The following is a 17,228-nucleotide window of genomic DNA, read 5'->3' as shown; positions in this document are numbered from 1 at the left end:
AACTTATTTGCTAAACAAAGACACAAGAAAGAAACACCATGGCGGGGGGGTTGGGGGGGTGGTGGTGGGGGGGAACTGGTACCATCTACCATCATTTCACAAAAGAAAGGACAGCTTCCTACAAAAAGTAGGAAAGGCATAATCTCAGATTAAAGGACAGACTTTTCCATTGCATGAAGTTACCTTCCTTCATGAGAACACCTTACGTGGGCCTTATTTTTCTCATTTCACTGCCGTCATGGGGAAACTTGGGGACAGACCAGCTTCAGGCACCGCTTTCATCACCGACCCATTCGTGTTATGGGTAAAGAGATCAAAGGTGAAGCCTCAATCAGATGTCTGGGATTACAGCAGAGCCAGAATTGAGAGCCAGGCCTCCCAGCCTCCCCCTCGGCTTCCATTTGTCTGCTCCGGTGGGCAGGAAAGAGTGGCATCACTGACCAGCTCTTGCCCCGATGAAAGGAGAGACAAAAACTTGAGAAGAATGGCTTCCCAATGAGGCTGCTGTCTTCTCTCACACCTTCCTGACACCCCCAGCCTGCCCACTCTGCAGGGGCCCTCCTCTGTCTTCCTCCGCTGACTCAGGACTCTTGTGGGACCTGAAGCATCTGTCACTTCTGACCGGTCTCCCTCCTTGAATCTCTCCCTCCCCCTGCTGTTTAATGCCAGTGTCTGTTGGGTCCTGTCCCGCTTCCTAAGCAACTCTTTCTCCTTCACTCATTCTTCTTTCTGCCTTGCGATGGTCGATTTCTCCTGGTGTTTACTCCTCAGCCCACAATGATCTCATTCATTACCATGTACATACGAATGGTTCCCAGACTTTTATCCTTGGTGCCATCCTCTCTTCCAAGCTTCAGATTCATGTCGTTAATGGATATGTTGATGTCTCCACCTGGGACTTCTGGAAGGTGCCCAAAGGAGGTGCAATCAGGAAACTTTCTTTCCCCTTCTAAACCTGTTCCTCCTTCCCTTTTTCCCTGCCTCAGGCTACAGCAATCACCCTCCACTCTACCTCCAAAGCTAGACATTTTGGAGTCAAACTTAACATCTCTCACTTCCTGCCAGTTTTGGATCAGTCACAAATCCAACCCATCCTTTCTTAGAAATGCCTTTCTAATCTGGAACGTCATTCAGCCCATCCTCACTGCCTGGCGGTGTCATTTCTTTCCTTTGCTAGCACACCTAGTGCAGCACTTCCCTACTTTGCTCCCATGCAAGCACTCTCCTGCCTCTCTTCAGCCCAGGGGCTCTAGCATCTAAAATACAAACCTGAGCATGCTGCTCTTTCCTAGGAAACCTCTAGTAAAATGAATTTTTTTTTTAAAGGAGAATTTTTAAAAGTATAAGCCGCAGTGCTGATAAGGATGCTGTGAAACTGGCAATCTCATTTATTGCTAATACAAATGCAATTTGTTGAACTACTTTAGAATGCAGTTTAAAAATGCATCATAGAAGCTTACACATATTCAGTCTTTGACTAGTAAATCTATTTCTGAGAAGCTAGGGAAATAACCCCATCTATGGAAAAGCTTCATGAACAAAGATATTTATGACATCATTATTTATATGGAGAGAAATTGGAAATAGCCTAACTATATTACAATAAAAGTAATCTATGATACTGGGTGGCCTATTATATAGCTATTAAAAATGACATTTACTCATAGAACAAAGACAAAATAAAATACACTAAAATGTCTGTAATAATTATTTCTAACTGGTGGGATTATGGATGACTTTAATTTTCTTCTTTATAATTTTCCATATTTTCCAAAGTTTCTACCATAAATAAGTATTATAATTAGGTAAGAAAATTTACTTTTAAATAATGCTTAGAATACGTTTATGGTAACTGAAAAAAAGAGTAGTGTATCAAATTGTACATAAAACATAATCTCAGTACAAACACTAATGTGAATGTAAGGAAATACGACAAACCATTCAAACTGATTGACCCAACGTCATAGCTCCCTGGGGAACTTTTGGTGATTTCACGTACCTGATTTTCAACCTATAGTGGAAGAAGAGTGTGCACACACACACACACACACAGGTGCATACACATGCACACACACGGGACACTAAGAAACCCTCTATTGCCTGCAGGACTTAATCCACATACTTTGGCATGACCTACATGCCACAGGGACCCCAGAAGACATTTTAAAAAAATTAAGCTATAATTCGCATACCATAAAATTTCACCTTTTAATTTGTGCAATTTTGTGGTTTTTAGCATATTCACACAATTGTACAATCATCGCCGCTGTCTAATTCTGAAAGAAACTCTGTATCAATTCACAGTCACTCCCCAAATCCCCCTTTCCCCAGCCTTTTTAAATCACTAATATACTTTCAGTTTCTATTAATTTGCCTATCCCAGATATTTCATACAAACAAAAGCATACAATATGTGGTCTTTTGCATCTGGTTATTTTATTTACCATAATGCTTCCAGGTTCACCTATGTAGTACCACGTTTCATCACTTCATTCCTTTTTTATTGCCAAGTAATACTCCATTGTATGGATATACTACATTTTGTTTATTAATTTATCAGTTGATGGGCTTGGGTTGTTTTCAGTTTTTGACTATTGTGACTCATGATGCTGTGAACATTCATGTACAAGTGTTTATGCAGATATATGTTTTCAATTCTCTTGGGCATATGTATGTGTATATAATGTGTGTATATATATATATATATATATATATATATACACACACACACAAATGGGAGTAGTGGATTTGCTGGGTCATACTGTAACTCTATGTTTAACTTTTGAGGGAACATTTTCCAAAGCAGCTACCCTATTTTACATTCTAACCAGCAATGCGTGAGGGTTTCAATTTCTCCACATCTCCACTGCCACTTGCTAATGTCTACCTTTGTCATTAGCGTCCTTTTAGTGGGTATAATGTGGCATCTCTTGGTTTTAATTTGTATTTCCATGAGTAATAATGGGTCGATTTTTGTGCACTTACTGGCCATTTGTGTATTTTCTTTCGAGAGGATCTTTTGCCCATTTTTAAAGATTAGGTTATTTGTCTTCTCATCATTGAGTTGTAAGTGTTCTTTATATATTCTGGACACTAGTCCCTTCTCAGATATATAATTTGCAAATATTTTCTCCCATTCTGTGGGTTGTCTTTTTAATTTGATGGTCTCCTTTAAAACACAGAAGTTTAAATTTGATGAAGTTCAATGTATTTATTTTTTCCTTTTTGCTTTTGGTGTCATAGCTAATAAACCATTCCCTAATCCAAGATCATGAAGATTTGCACCTAGGTTTTCTTCTAAGAGTTTTGTAGTTTTAATGCTTACACTTAGGCCTTTTATCTATTTGGGTTTTTTAAAGATTTTATTTATTTATTTGACAGAGAGAGATCACAAGTAGACAGAGAGGCAGGCAGAGAGAGAGGAAGGGAAGCAGGCCCCCTGCCAAGCAGAGAGCCCAATGCGGGACTTGATCCCAGGACCCTGAGATCATGACCTGAGCCGAAGGCAGTGGCTTAACCCACTGAGCCACCCAGGCGCCCGCCTTTGATCTATTTGGAATTACTTTTTGTATGTGGTATGAGGCAGAAGTCTAACTTCATTCATTTCCATGTGGATGCCCTGTTGTCTGTGTGCCATTTGTTAAAAAGACTATTTTGTCCTCATTGTGTTATTTAATATGCTGGTTGCAATCCAACTGACTCTAAATATAAGGGACTGTTGATGTTTTCACTTAATTGCTAGTCTTCATCAGACTTCTCAGTTTGCTATGTTTTTCCTATCCTTGATACCTTTGGACAGGTTGGTCCTTCACCTATACCTTCCGCTTGTCTTGGTAGGGGACTATCTTCATTCTTCAGGTATTATCTGTACCCACAGCCTTTCCATCTCCCCCCAGCAGTCAGATTCAGTGTCCTTGGAGCATTTTACACATATCTCTATCATTGCTCTATTCACATCATATTAAAGTTGTTTATTCCTGAGTTCATCTGGCTATGCTTTGAGATTTCTGACAGCTGTGACCACGTCTTACTCCTCTTTGAAACATGCAACACAGCACCTGGCACTTAACAGGTTTTTCATAAATGTTAGTAGAGTGACCATTGACTGAAATTTCTGAAAATAAGCACTATGCCGAGAACTTTAATGGGAAAAGAAAGGAGCAATTTATTGGATCAATGCCTCTCACGCTCTCTCTTTCTCCAATTCTGGAAAATGGTATCTGTTCATTCATTTATTTAAGAAGTTTTTTATGAAGTACCTATTATCTGCTAGGCATTGAGCTAGAAGCTGTAGGTCATGTGGTGAACACAAGCAGACATGGTCCCTACCCTTAACGGTGCATACAGTGTCATGAGTAAAATCAACATTAATAAAATAATCATATAAACATGAAAAATATGAGCGTCCATCATCAGACCATCTCCGTGCTCTGTACCTACCTCCTGCTCACGTGTTCACTGATGGTTTGACTACCCGGCTTGGTGACTTTCTCTGCACCCGGACTCCTGCCATTGCCCATAACGACTGTGAGGCCCACGTAGATGGTCATCTACGTCATCCTGCCTCTTACTTCTTGGTGCCTCCATGGTCCCCTCCTCCTCTCCATTTCAGCCATAGTCACACACAGACTTAGCTATAACAATAGCACCTCTAAAGTTTCCATTCCGTCTCATTCAGACCGTCACCACGTACCTTCCCAACTCAGTGATCCTAGGACTACCATTCCAATGACTCTCGGATCCTTTTGAGGTCTCAGTCCACTGGCTCTGTACCCTATTTTCACCACCTCTTACCTAGGCCCTCCTTCCCTCCTCACCCAGCCTCGACTCTATGGCCTAGTGCTGTGATTTCTCCGTAATTCCCACTGTTAACCCTGGTTAAGCTCAATGGAGCAACCCTTTTGCACCTGCATCTGAGATGGCACAGGAACATGGCTGGAGAAAACGCAGTTTTCTCAAATAACTAGATTGCCTCAGCAATGCCCAGCAATCCCATGACAGTCCGCAGTCAATCTACCACTCTCCAAGATGCCTATTCGTACTTTCTCCTCTTTTCTCCAGCCCCAGTGCCCTTCTTCTGCCTGGTTCTCAGCTGATGATCTCATCCTCCATTCACTGAAAAAACGGAGGGCATCAGAATGCTTATTATCCACCCCTAAACTGACCAGCCTCCAGCATCAGTATGTATGTGCTGTGCCCTCTCCTGTCACAGATTACAAACTGTCCCTGGGCCTGTGTAGTGCCAAGCTCTCCACCTGGGCTCTGGATCTCAATCTCCCTCACTGGGGGACTGACCGCAGTGCTCTCTCTCTTTCTCATGAATCACCTGTGTCACCCTCCCTACTGGAACATTCCTTTTGGCACACAACTATGCTGCAATGCTTCCCATCTTAAAACAAAGTAAAAACCAAAACAGACACCCTCCATAATGTGCATGGGCTTCCCTGGTGGGAGCCCTATCTTTCTGCTCCTGGTTGGAGCAAAATTCCTCAAAAGGCTTGTCTACATGTCCTTCAACCTCAAGGAGTACCTTCCCAATTTGCTCTCTCAACTCTAGGCACGTTGGTCGTCTTCTATTCTTTGGACTTATACTAAGTTCATTCCTGCCCCAGGACATTTGTCCTTGCTATTCTTTCTGTCTGAAGTTGTCTCTCCATATACCTCTTCATGGTTGGCTCCCTCATTTCACTGAAGCCTCAGTTTAAGTGTCACCTGCTCAGAAAGGCTTCCTCTGCTGCCCTTAATCTGAAATTATTACCCCCGCTCCTGCCACCACACTAATCCTTACCCAGGTTTTTTTTTTTCCCCCCTCACAGCACTTACTACTGCCTGATTCTGGTAAACATGTATGTGCTCACTTGCTTATTGTCTCTTCTTCTGTTAGAGTGGAAGCTCCCTGGGGACTTCTTTTGTTCACCTTTATATCCCTCACCTCTAGAAGACTGTCTGGCATATAGTAGACACTCAATAGCTATGAATTAATAAATATTTGGATGGCTGAACATGATTCTCTGAGGGTGTAGAAGGGAAAGATTTATCTAGTCAAGAAAGGTGGAGAAAGATTCCTTGAGGAAGTGTGATATCAGGACAAAAAGAGGGGGTTAAACAAGTGAGCTTAGGAGGGACAAGTACTCTAGACAAAAGGAGTGTGCAAAGGCCCTGGGGTTAGCAGAAGGACAGCAAATTCAAGCTGAGAGAAGGCGTGCATGCAGCCAGGGAATGAGAGGAAGCTGGTGCAAGGCAGGAGCCAGGCCCTGTGGTTCCTCGCACAAAGAATGCCATGAAGGGCCTAGAGGCCGGGGGTGCGTTCTGGCTTCTATCCTAACAGCAGTGGGAGGCCTTGGACTAAAGGCACAATGTGATTAGATTTGCATTTGAAAAGCTCCCCCTGATCCACTTATTATTGCTAATAACGATGATATGATGATGATGATAAATGCTTGCATCTGGGTAGTGAAAGGTCTTTTCAAAGTGTTTTCACACTCTCCACCCCAGCCCCAGCCTCTTGGATCCTTCAGCAAAAGCTGTTGGACCTGAGGGTATAGTGTTCTAGTGTTTGCCTGTTACAGGGATCAGGTTTTCTGAATCCCAAATCAGGGCACATCTAAGAAAGGACACCCCCCACGCCTTTTTTCTAAGTCTATAAAAGCTGTACATTCTAATCACATTTAATTACACATATGACAAGCCACCTCAATTTTAAAAAAATGCCCAGATATTAGACTGTTCCAGAAGGTTAGGGAGAAATTATTACTGTGAGTAGTCCCCCCTCCTCACCAAGACACAGTCACACTTTTAAGGCAATATGGATCCTAATATTGTTGGGTCGTAAATTTGATATATTATGACAATGATTTACAAGTCAACCAAAGTTCTTCTCCCTCCTCCCTTTGGTAAAAGGGCAGGTGCTTCGGGGAGTCTGGAGGTCTTGCTCTGATTTGGGGGTGGGCAGGAAGGCAGAGAGAAGGCTGAGGGCTTGACCTTTTGGGACCCAGGGGCTCAGAGGGTCATGAGCCAATGTCCCTTCAGGGAGATCTCCTGGCTCACGTACACTGCTGTTGCTGTTGTGTATTTTGAGTGATGGTGAACCTGTTGACTTTATGAATAGGAGACACAACCCCAGGGAAGGCAGGAGAGGGTGTATGTTGGGTAGGACCGAGGGCAGATGAGGGTGGACTGTTTAATAGGTTCTAGAAATAAAGGTGCTTATGCACACAAAAAAACACAGGAGGATACTGAAGTCAAGTTCTTCCCCGAGTCTGGCTGGGAGGTGGGCAAAGGGACTTAATGTCACCTTGAGGCTGCATTGGTGGGCCTCAAGAAATCTTTCTAGAAGTTTCCTGGAGGAAAGCAAGAGGAAAGGGTGACTTTCTGGGTGATGACTGTGGAGAACCATCACAAAGGAGAGGCGGAGTGAGTTCTAGGGACCAGGGAATTTATGGCAATCAGCCGTCAGAACTGGAACGTCCATGAGTCACGTTCTTCCCTTTTGCTATTAGTAATTGGCATCATTTGGCCGGGAAATAAAAGGCCGAGACATGATTTTATAACTGCTTTCAAGTAGGGAGAAGGTTTTCCTTTGGAAGATGGTCATGAGCTGTTTTCAGCCCTTAGGAGGGGGAAAACAGTTCGTTCCCACGCTGGTATAGATTTCAAGAGCTTTTCAGCTTAAGTATAAGAACCGCCAGACCCTGGGGCTGGCTCTTGAGAAAGACTCAAGAAGGCCCCGGCATTTCCTGAGGTCTCAGCATGAGGCTTTGGAGTTGGGGCCCCATGGGAGTTGTGGTGTCCTGCCCCCCAAAGCCTCCTTTTCCAGGCCTGGGGGCAGTGGCGGGCGGGCGACCCCAGCACCTGCCCACAGCCCTCTGCACTCTGGAAGGAACCTGAGATGGTGAAACAACCACATTCCGGGAAGGCTGGTCTCCTCTTCTCTTGGGGCAGAGTGGCTGCATTCATCAATGCAAAAGGGCCATGTCCTTTCCCGCGCCATCTGATGTGAGAAGCATGACAGAAGTATGACAGAAGGGAGTCAAAGTGGGAAGAGACAGTAGTCTTCACTGATTGTTGTTAACACGTTTTACAAAAATGTGTGATGATGTAAACTCATTGCTGGGCTCCTCTGAGGGCATTGTAAGGGACTCATGCAAGTGTGTGTGTGTGTGGGGGGGGTAAATTCTCAAAGTTACCTTAGCTTTGGGGTAAACCTGCCTTTGATGCCCACCACTGTACATTCATGACTTTATTTTATCTTTACAATATTTCTATGAAATAAATACTGTTCTTTCTCCATTTTCCCAGAGACTGAGACTTGGGGAACTGAGGAATTTGCCATATAACTAGGGTGTGATAAGGCAGGGGTTTGAAGATTGAGAATAAGGCAGGGATCCTGAGGATCCATTTAAGAACTGGCATTTCTGGGGCGCCTGGGTGGCTCAGTGAGTTAAAGCCTCTGCCTTCGGCTCAGGTCATGATCCCAGGGTCCTGGGATCGAGCCCTGCATCGGGCTCTCTGCTCAGCAGGACACCTGCTTCTCCCCCCTCTCTCTCTGCCTGCCTCTCTGCGTACTTGTGATCTCTGTCTGTCAAATAAATAAATAAAAATCTTAAAAAAAAAAAAAAAGAACTGGCATTTCTAACCACTGCCCCTCTCTTACCCTTCAGGAGCATATATTCCCAGAGAAACCAAGCACATATAAGTAGTCTCCTACCTTCCTTCCAGTGTCTGCTCAATTATTAACTCATCAAAAAGAAAGGGTTAAGCAGGTGATGTAGGGAGGGACAAGTATTCCAGACAAGAGGAGCATGCAAAGGTCCTGGGGCTGCAAGGAGTGTGGTGAGTTGGGGAAGCTGAAAGAAAGCCTGCCTGCGGGCACAGGGAGTGAAAGGGAGCTGGTGTGAGGTGGGCAGGAGCAAGTCCTGGCCATTCCTCTTACAGAGTAATGGTCACCCACCCCCAACCCTGTTCTGATTTCCTCCACCGCACTTCTGATCACCTGCCATCCTCTATAGTTATTTTCTCTCCCCTGACTCCTTGCTCGATTGTGCTCTTCATGAGGGCAAGGACTTCATCTGTTTTATTCAGTGCTATATGGCTGGTGCCTAGGACGCTGTCCAGCAATGCAGGGGGACATTTAATGTATATTCATTGCGATACCCGATTACAGAATTAAATAGGACCAGTGTGTTTTCGATAAATGCCTAGAGCATGTTACAGCCCACAGGTGATATAGTGGTTGGAAGACCGAAAACATTTCAAACCAGGTTATCAGACAGGGTTTCCAAAAGGAGGTTGGCCCGTGAAGGATGGCTAAGCTAATATATATATTTAGGAGGCAATGGCAGGGGAAGGGATAGGATTGGGTAGCAGTCCAGCAAGCTGCTTGGCACGCCTCCCAGCCTCTGCCAGGCTCCTTGGATGTGGGCCTCTGTGCTATATTCACACATCATCTAAGTGGGTTGTGAAACACTGGCACTAGCTACCAAGGGATGCTATGGTTTCTCCTTCCTTGGAGATCTTTAAAAATAGGAATAAGCAATCAACTGTCCTAAATTCTTTAGGAAGGAAAGCACTGGCGTTGTTGGCTCCGACAGTGTATGAGGCCGTTTAACTTTTCCATCTGATACAAGCATCTCAGGAACTCGTGAGGCTGGCACCGATTATCCCTATTTTACAGATGAGGAAACCAAGGCTCAGGGAAGCTCGTCCCACAGGGACGAGATGTGTCTCTCTGACTGCTGAGCCTGTGGTCTTCCCATTACCCAAAGGCTCTGGCGCTTTCTCCTCCATCTGTCTTTTTAGGACATGGTGTTTTCTTGTTTTGTTTTGTTTTGTTTTAAAGATTTTATTTATTTATTTGATAGACAGAGATCACAAGTGGGCAGAGAGGAAGGCAGAGAGCAGGAGAGGGGGAAGCAGGCTCCCCGCTGAGCAGAGAACTCGATGTGGGGCTCCATCCCAGGACCCTGAGATCATGACCTGAGCTAAAGGTAGAGGCTTAACCACTGAGCCACCAGGCGCCGCATTTTATTTTTTTTAAGATTTTATTTATTTATTTGACAGAGATAGCAAGAGAGGGAACACAAGCAGGGGGAGTGAGAGAAGGAGAAGCAGGTGTCCTGCTGAGCAGGGATCCCAATGCGGGGCTCGATCCCAGGACCCTGGGATCATGACCTGAGCTGAAGGCAGATGCTTAACGACTGAGCCCTCTGCCCCCCCTCCCCCCGCCCCAGCTCCCCAGACGTGTGCATTCTGTATTAGATTAGCACGTGGTGCTGCCGGAGGCTGATGGTAACCGGTGGCCTTCTGATCATGGTGGTGGCAGACATGACTCTTGTCATGTGATTGGATGTTAGGGCAGAGTTTCTTTGAGGCAGGAGGCTGGAGCAGACCCCCCTGGTCCTGCCTCCCCTTCGTTGTTGTTCTACTTGAAAAAGGTGGTATGAGTACGGATTTGATGACTCACTGAATGAACAGCAGGTGCCCAGTGTGGAAGGGTAAGTTACATCAGTCCGGTGATGTATTGTTCCAGCCCTGTGGGTTGATGGATATGGAAGTCAGTGTGTGAGAATTTTCCAGGGAGGAAGCAGGTGGCAGAGAAAGTGAAAGTCAGGACTCGGAAGGCACCTGAACTTAACCCTCCATGCGTATCCTTTGAGAAGTGGCATGGGGGCTGGGACATCAGATAGCCTTGGGTTCAAAATTCTCACTTAGCCATTTACTGGCTGGGCATCTGGGGCGAGTCAGCTGACATTTCTCTGTCCATCAGCATTCTTTGGTTGCATGTGATAGAATCCATCTGTGGCTGCCTTGAGCAGGGGAGGGTCGCGGAATAGACAGAAAAGGCCCAGCTTCTGACCTCCGAAAGGGCTGATGAATGAGCTCTTCAGAGCGGTGCTCAGGGCACTTCCTCATGGGTCTGAGGATTCCTCCGTGTAGGCTGGGGAAGGCGGGAGAGGTCTGGGTGCCTCGCCATCCTCTGGGCAGGAGGGCAGGGTGCATTGATTGTCGGTTCCCTCGTTATAGTACCCAGTGGGGGAGGGGAGAGTTCCCTCCCCCGAAAGCAGAATCAGGGCAGAAACATTATCTGCCCGCAGAGCTCTGTGGTAAGGATTTTGAGTTAATATAGCTAAACTGGTTTGCAGAAACTACTTCCAGGAAATGGTAGTTATTGCTGTAATAGAGCCAAATCTTTACTACCCCCTTTGTAGGTGACCCGTGGCAACTTCTATTTATTTATTTATTAATGCTAGGGTGCAACTTTAGAAAAGAAAGAACAGATCACTGCGTCGCTAAATTAATATGGATATCCCAGGTAACACAATTAATAATGATTCTTTTTAGATCACCTCATATGTCCATATTGGGATTTCTTTGGTGACTGTTAATTCTAGCCCGATGACTGCCTCGTAGAGTCTCTCTCTGTGGGCTCAGGAAGGATAAGCTCATTGTAATATTCGCCTAAGCCAAACAGAATTGGAAAGGTACATCTGTTACAGGAAAAAAAAATCATGGACTGTATTTCAAGACTAAATAGAGTTGATCTGGGATTTCCCTCTGTTTCGGTGTATTCAGGTCACCACTCCCCCTCATTAGTACCGACTGTATTTAACACTGCCACAGTTAATGAAAGCTTTAGTAGTTAAACACGTACACGAAATCCCCTATTACTCCAGGGTGCGTGTCCAAGTCTTCCAGCGCGGTTCAACAAACATTTATTGAGTGCCTACTATATGCAAGAGATTTCTCCTTATAACCAGCCTCGTGGGGTTCTCGAGCCAAATTTGGGTGTTTTTTTTTTCCCCCAGTAAATTTTATACATCAGGACAGATTTGGCTGTCTAAAGTGGGAGAGAAGGAGCAGTCACACTACAGAATTACTTATCTATGAATTTTAAGATCTACTAAAAGGAACCCTCCTGGTTCCTTTGGGGACAAACATTTCATAATAGAAATGTTTAAAAATCAACCAAGATTTTTTTTAAAAAGGGTAGCCTGTTTGTTTCTTCTCGCCTAGTGACACTTTTCCCACCAAAGACAAGGGCAAAGAGATTTGCAAAGGAGTGTCTTCTGCAAAATCCAGGAAACTGCAGCCTTTGGGGCTTTATAGAAGCAGGAAAGACAGCAATTCTCAACCTGGAGTCTTCCCCGAAGACGGCTCTTTCCAGCTCCTTGAGTCAGAAATCACTGTCTCCAAGACAGCAGAGAGAAAAAGAGAAGTTGCAAGGCAGGGTTAAAAAGGTACAAAATATAATGTTTTATAAGACCAGCTGTGAGCAGTGATGTGGGGAAACGGGCCCTTCTCGACTCTGCTGTCGGGAACATAAATAGATACAACCTTTCTGGAGGGCGGTTTGAAAATACTATCAAAAGCCCTAAAAACAGTCGGGCTCTTGGAATTGATCCCAGGGAAATAGATAGGGCCATACTCAAAGATTTATCCATAGGAGTAGTCGTTTCAACATTGTTTACAATAGTGGAAAATCGGAAATAATCTTAATGTCTAACCATAGGGGACCGACTTAGGTTGGTTCAGTAACTTACAGGGCATCCTTCCATGATGGAATATTATTCAGACATTAGAAATGATGTTGTAAAACTGGCTCTCAGTTAGGGTCCATGGTTCAGGTGGGTCTCTGGAATTATATGCCAGATCATGCATGTGTATGTGTATGTGGGCACGTTTTGGGGTAAGGGAGGATTCTTATGGATTCTCAGACAGGTGCATGATCCAAGAGAGTAACAAATCATCATTGTAGAAAACACCTGAAGCAGAAAGGTGTTGGGATACCTGAGTGGCTCAGTCGGTTAAGCATCTGCTTTTGGCTCAGGTCATGATCTCTGGGTCCTGGCATCGAGTCCCAAGCTGGTCTCCCTGCTCAGCAGGGAGTCTGCTTCTCTCTCTCTCTCTCTCTCTGCCCCTCCGCACTGCTTGTTCTCTCTCAAATAAATAAATAAAATCTTTAAAAAAGAGCAGAAAGGTGTTGACAACATATTATATTAGAGAGTGAAGGGTAGGGTAAAAGTACTTTTAATATAATCCTATTTTTTGTAAAATATGAGTGTGCGTGTGTGTGCAGGAAAAAGACGAAAAGGTGGACAACCAATTCCAATTTCTTCCCTGGAAAATTCCAATACACTTACTTCCATATTCATCAACCCACTGGGCATGAAGTTTTGTCCACCAAAATGATAATTATGGTTATCTCCAAATGGGAAGATTATAGGTAATACTTCCTTTTTTCTTTGTTGTATTTTCTAAAATTGTTACCATGAACACGTATTACTATTATATTAAAAACAAATATTTTTTAACAGATGAGTATGGACCTTGCACCCTAGAACCACACTGCCTGGGTCCCAACTGACCGACCAGTTGGGAGGGTCTACGGTGAGTTTCTTAACTTCTCTAGGCTTTAATTTCCTCATCTTTAGTATGGGATGATCATGTTCATATTAATAGCTGTAAAATACCAAGGCCTGGCACAGGCTCAGCGAAGACTGGTTATTTTTATTCTTAATAAAACAGAAGTGAGATAAGTGCATGAGCTTCGGAGACACAGGCTTAGGTTTGAACCCAGGTTTGCAACTCCTTAGTAAGGGATCCCTTTGTGAAAGCCTCACTTTTCCCATCTGTAAAATAGACACAGTAATACCTACCTTGTTGGGCTCATTTCAGCACTGGAGAAATATGTGCCTAATCCAGAGTAGGGGCTCGGAAGATGATAGGAAAGTTCCAACTAAAGTAGAACTTTATTCTTTGGGAATTGACAATCGGTGTTTAGAGAACTAATCCTTTGGCTTTTCTTCATGCCTTAACACAAATCTCCTCCTGAAAAACATTTTGGTTGCTTCCAAGTTTTGGTAATTATGAATAAAGCTGCTCTAAACAGGTTTTTGTATGGACATAAGTTTTTAATTCATTTGGGTAAATACCCGGGAGTGTGGTTGCAGGATCATATGGTAAAAGTATGTTCAGTTTTATAAGAACCACCAAAGTGTCTTCCAAAGTGGCTGCACCATTTTGCACCCCCATCAGTAATAAATGGGAGTTCTTACTGCTCCATGTCATTGGCAGTTTTTGGCGTCAGTATTCTGGATTTGGGCCATTTTAATAGCTGTGCAGTGGTATCTCATTATTGTAATTTCTCTAATAGCAGATGTCATGTCTTGTTGCCATCTATATGTCTTCTTTGGGGAGATCTCTGTTAGGGTCTTTGGCCCAGTTTTAACCAGGCTGTTCATTTTCTTATTGTTGAATTTCAGAAGCTCTTTGTATATTTTGGATAATAGTCTTTATCAGCTATGTGTTTTTGCAAATATTTTCTTCCAGACTTTGGCTTCTCTTCTCATTCTCTTCACAGTGTCTTTCACAGAGTAGAAAATTTTTAATTTTAATAAAGTTCATCTGTTCAGGTCTTTATTTCATGGGTTGTGCCTTCGGTGTTGTATCTAAAAAGTCACCACCAAATCCAGGATTATCTAGAATTTCTCCTATGTTATCATCTAGACATTTTATAGTTTTGTTTCATATGTAGGTCTATGATCTATTTTTTTTATGTGCCTTCAGCCACTCTATGACCCATTTTGAGTTACTTTTTGCCAGGGGGTGTAAGGTCTGTGTCTAGATTCAATTTTTCGGCATGTGGATGTTGAGTTGTTCCAGGACCATTTGTTGAAAAGACTATCTTTTTTCCATTGCATTGCCTTTTCTCATTTGCTAAAGATCATTTGACTCTAGTTATGTGGGTCTTCTGCTTGGCTCTGTGTTCCGTTCCTCCTATATGTACTTCATAGAAATCTTGTGCACATTTTGTTAAGACTTATACCTAAGTACTACATTTTTGAAAAGTGCTAATATAAATAGTACTTTGTTTTTCATTTCAAATTCTACTTGCTCACTGCCGGTATATAGGAAAGTGATGAATTTTGTATATTAATATTGTATCCTGCAAACTTGTTGTAATTGGTTATAAGTTCCAGTAGTCTTTGTTTTTGTTGAATATTTCAGACTCTCTACATAGACAATCATGTCATATGTGAACAAAGATAGTGTTATTTCTTCCTTTCCAATTAGCCTGCTTTTGTTTCATTTTCTTGTCTTATTATATTGGTTAGGACTTCCAGTACAATGTTGAAAAGGAATGGTAAGGAGACATCCTTGCTCTGTTCCTGATCTTACAGGATAATCTTCCAGTTTCTTACCATTAAGTATGGTATCAGCTGTAGGTTTGTTTTTTTTTTTTAAGATTTTATTTATTTATTTATTTTTTGACAGAAATCACAAGTAGGCAGCGAGGCAAGCAGAGAGAGAGAGAGAGAGGAGGAAGCAGGCTCCCTGCTGAGCAGAGAGCCCGATGCGGGACTCGATCCCAGGACCCTGAGATCATGGCCTGAGCTGAAAGCAGAGGCTCAACCCACTGAGCCACCCAGGGGAGCCACCCAGCCACCCCCTCAGCTGTAGGTTTTTTGAAGATGTTTTTAATCAAGTCGAATAGATTTCCCTCCATTCCTAGTTTGTTGAGAGTTTTTTTTTTTTTTTTTATCATGAATGAGTGTTTGATTTTGTCAAACAGTTTTCCTTCATCTATTAATATGATCACGTGATTTTTTTTCTTCTTTAGCTTGTTGGTGTAATGGGTTATATTGATTTCTCAATGTTGAACCAGCCTTGCATACCTGGGATAAACCCCACATGATCATGGTATATAGTTCTTTTAATGTATTGTTGGATTAGACTTACTTAATACTTTGTTGAGGATTTTTGTACCTGTGCTAGTGAGAGATTCTGATCTGTAGTTTCCTTTTCTGTAATGTCTTTGTCTGGTTTTGGTATTTGGGTAAGGCTAGCCTCATAGAATGACTTAGAAAGTATTCCCTCTGCTTCTATTTTCTGAAAAGAGAATGCACAGAATTAGTATAATTTCTTCCTTTAATTCTCGGTAGAATTCCCCAGTGAGCCCATCTGAGCCTGTTACTTTCTGTTTTGGAGGGTTGTCACTTACTAATTTGATTTCATTAATATTCAGATTGTCTGCTTCTGTGTGAGTTTTAGCAGATTCTTTCAAATAATTGGTCCATTTCATCTAGGTTATCAAATCTGTGGGAATAAAGTTGTTCATAATATTCTTTGATTATCCTCTTAATGTCCATGAGATCTGTAGTGATGTCCTCTCTATCATTTCTGATTTGTGTCCTCTCTCTCTCTCTTTTTTTTTTTTTTAAAGATTTTTATTTATTTATTTCACACAGAGAGACACAGCAAGAGACGGAACAAAAGCAGGGGGAGTGAGAGAGAGAGAGAAGCAGGCCTTCAGTCGAGCCGGAGCCCCAAGCGGGACTCTATCCCAGGACCCTAGAATCATGACCGGAGCTGAAATTAGATGCTTAACAACTGAGCCACCCAGGTGCTCATGTCCTCTCTCCTTTTTAGTTAGCCTGGCTAGAGGCTTATTGGTTTTTATTTATCTTTTCAAAGAACCAGCTTTTATCAATTTCTCTGTTGATTCCCTATTTCTGCTTTAATTTTTTATTTTCTTTCCTTCTGGTTTTGGATTTCATGTTCTTTTCTTTTTCTAGGTTTCTAAAGTGGAAGCCTAGATGACTGATTTTAGTTCTCTTTTTTTTTCTAAAACATCCATTCAATGCTCTAAATTTCCCTCTATGCTCTGTTTTTGCTGCATGCCACAAATTTTAATAAGTTGTATTTTAACTTTTATTTAGTTAAAAATATTTAAAAATTTCTCTCAAGAATTCTTCTTTAACCTATGTATTATTTAGAAGTGTGTTGTTTAATCTCCAAGTATCTGGGGGGTTTTCCAGTTATCTTTCTGTAACTGATTTCTAGTTAATTTTACTGTGTGGTTCCCGTTGTTTTAAATTTGTCAATGTGTGTTTCATGATCCAGAATGTGGTCTATCTTGGTGAATGTTCCATGTGAACTTGAGAAGAATAAGCGTTCTGCGGTTGTTGGGTGAAGCAGTCTATAGGTCTCAGTTATATCCAGTTGATTGATGTTGCTATTGAGTTAAACTATGTCCTTACTGATTTTCAATTTTCTGGATCTGTCCATTTCTGAGAAAGAAGTGTTGAAGTCCTCAATTGTAATAGTGAATTCAGCTATTTCTTTTTGCAGTTCTATCATTTTGTTGCCTTACATATTTTGACACTCTATTGTTAAACATATCCATACTAAGAACTGATATGTCTTCCTGGATAATTGACCCTGTTATT

The 17,228-nt window shown here is 42.6% G+C and overlaps 1 long non-coding RNA gene across 1 annotated transcript in view; it reads left to right on the top strand.

The window, feature by feature from the left end:
• The window catches only part of LOC132008436 (uncharacterized), a 40,502-nt gene extending 23,713 nt beyond the window's left edge, over positions 1-16,789 (top strand). The window contains exons 2-3 of the long non-coding RNA XR_009401636.1: positions 13,314-13,386; positions 16,223-16,789. This is a non-coding gene — a long non-coding RNA (uncharacterized LOC132008436). The remainder of the gene's footprint in view (positions 1-13,313; positions 13,387-16,222) is intronic.
• The last annotated feature ends 439 nt before the right edge of the window (positions 16,790-17,228 follow it).

The sequence above is a fragment of the Mustela nigripes genome, unplaced genomic scaffold (assembly GCF_022355385.1).
Source record: "Mustela nigripes isolate SB6536 unplaced genomic scaffold, MUSNIG.SB6536 HiC_scaffold_148, whole genome shotgun sequence".
Lineage (NCBI taxonomy): Eukaryota > Metazoa > Chordata > Mammalia > Carnivora > Mustelidae > Mustela > Mustela nigripes.
Note: the sequence above shows the minus strand (reverse complement) of the source record. Positions and strands in the feature narration are given on the sequence as shown.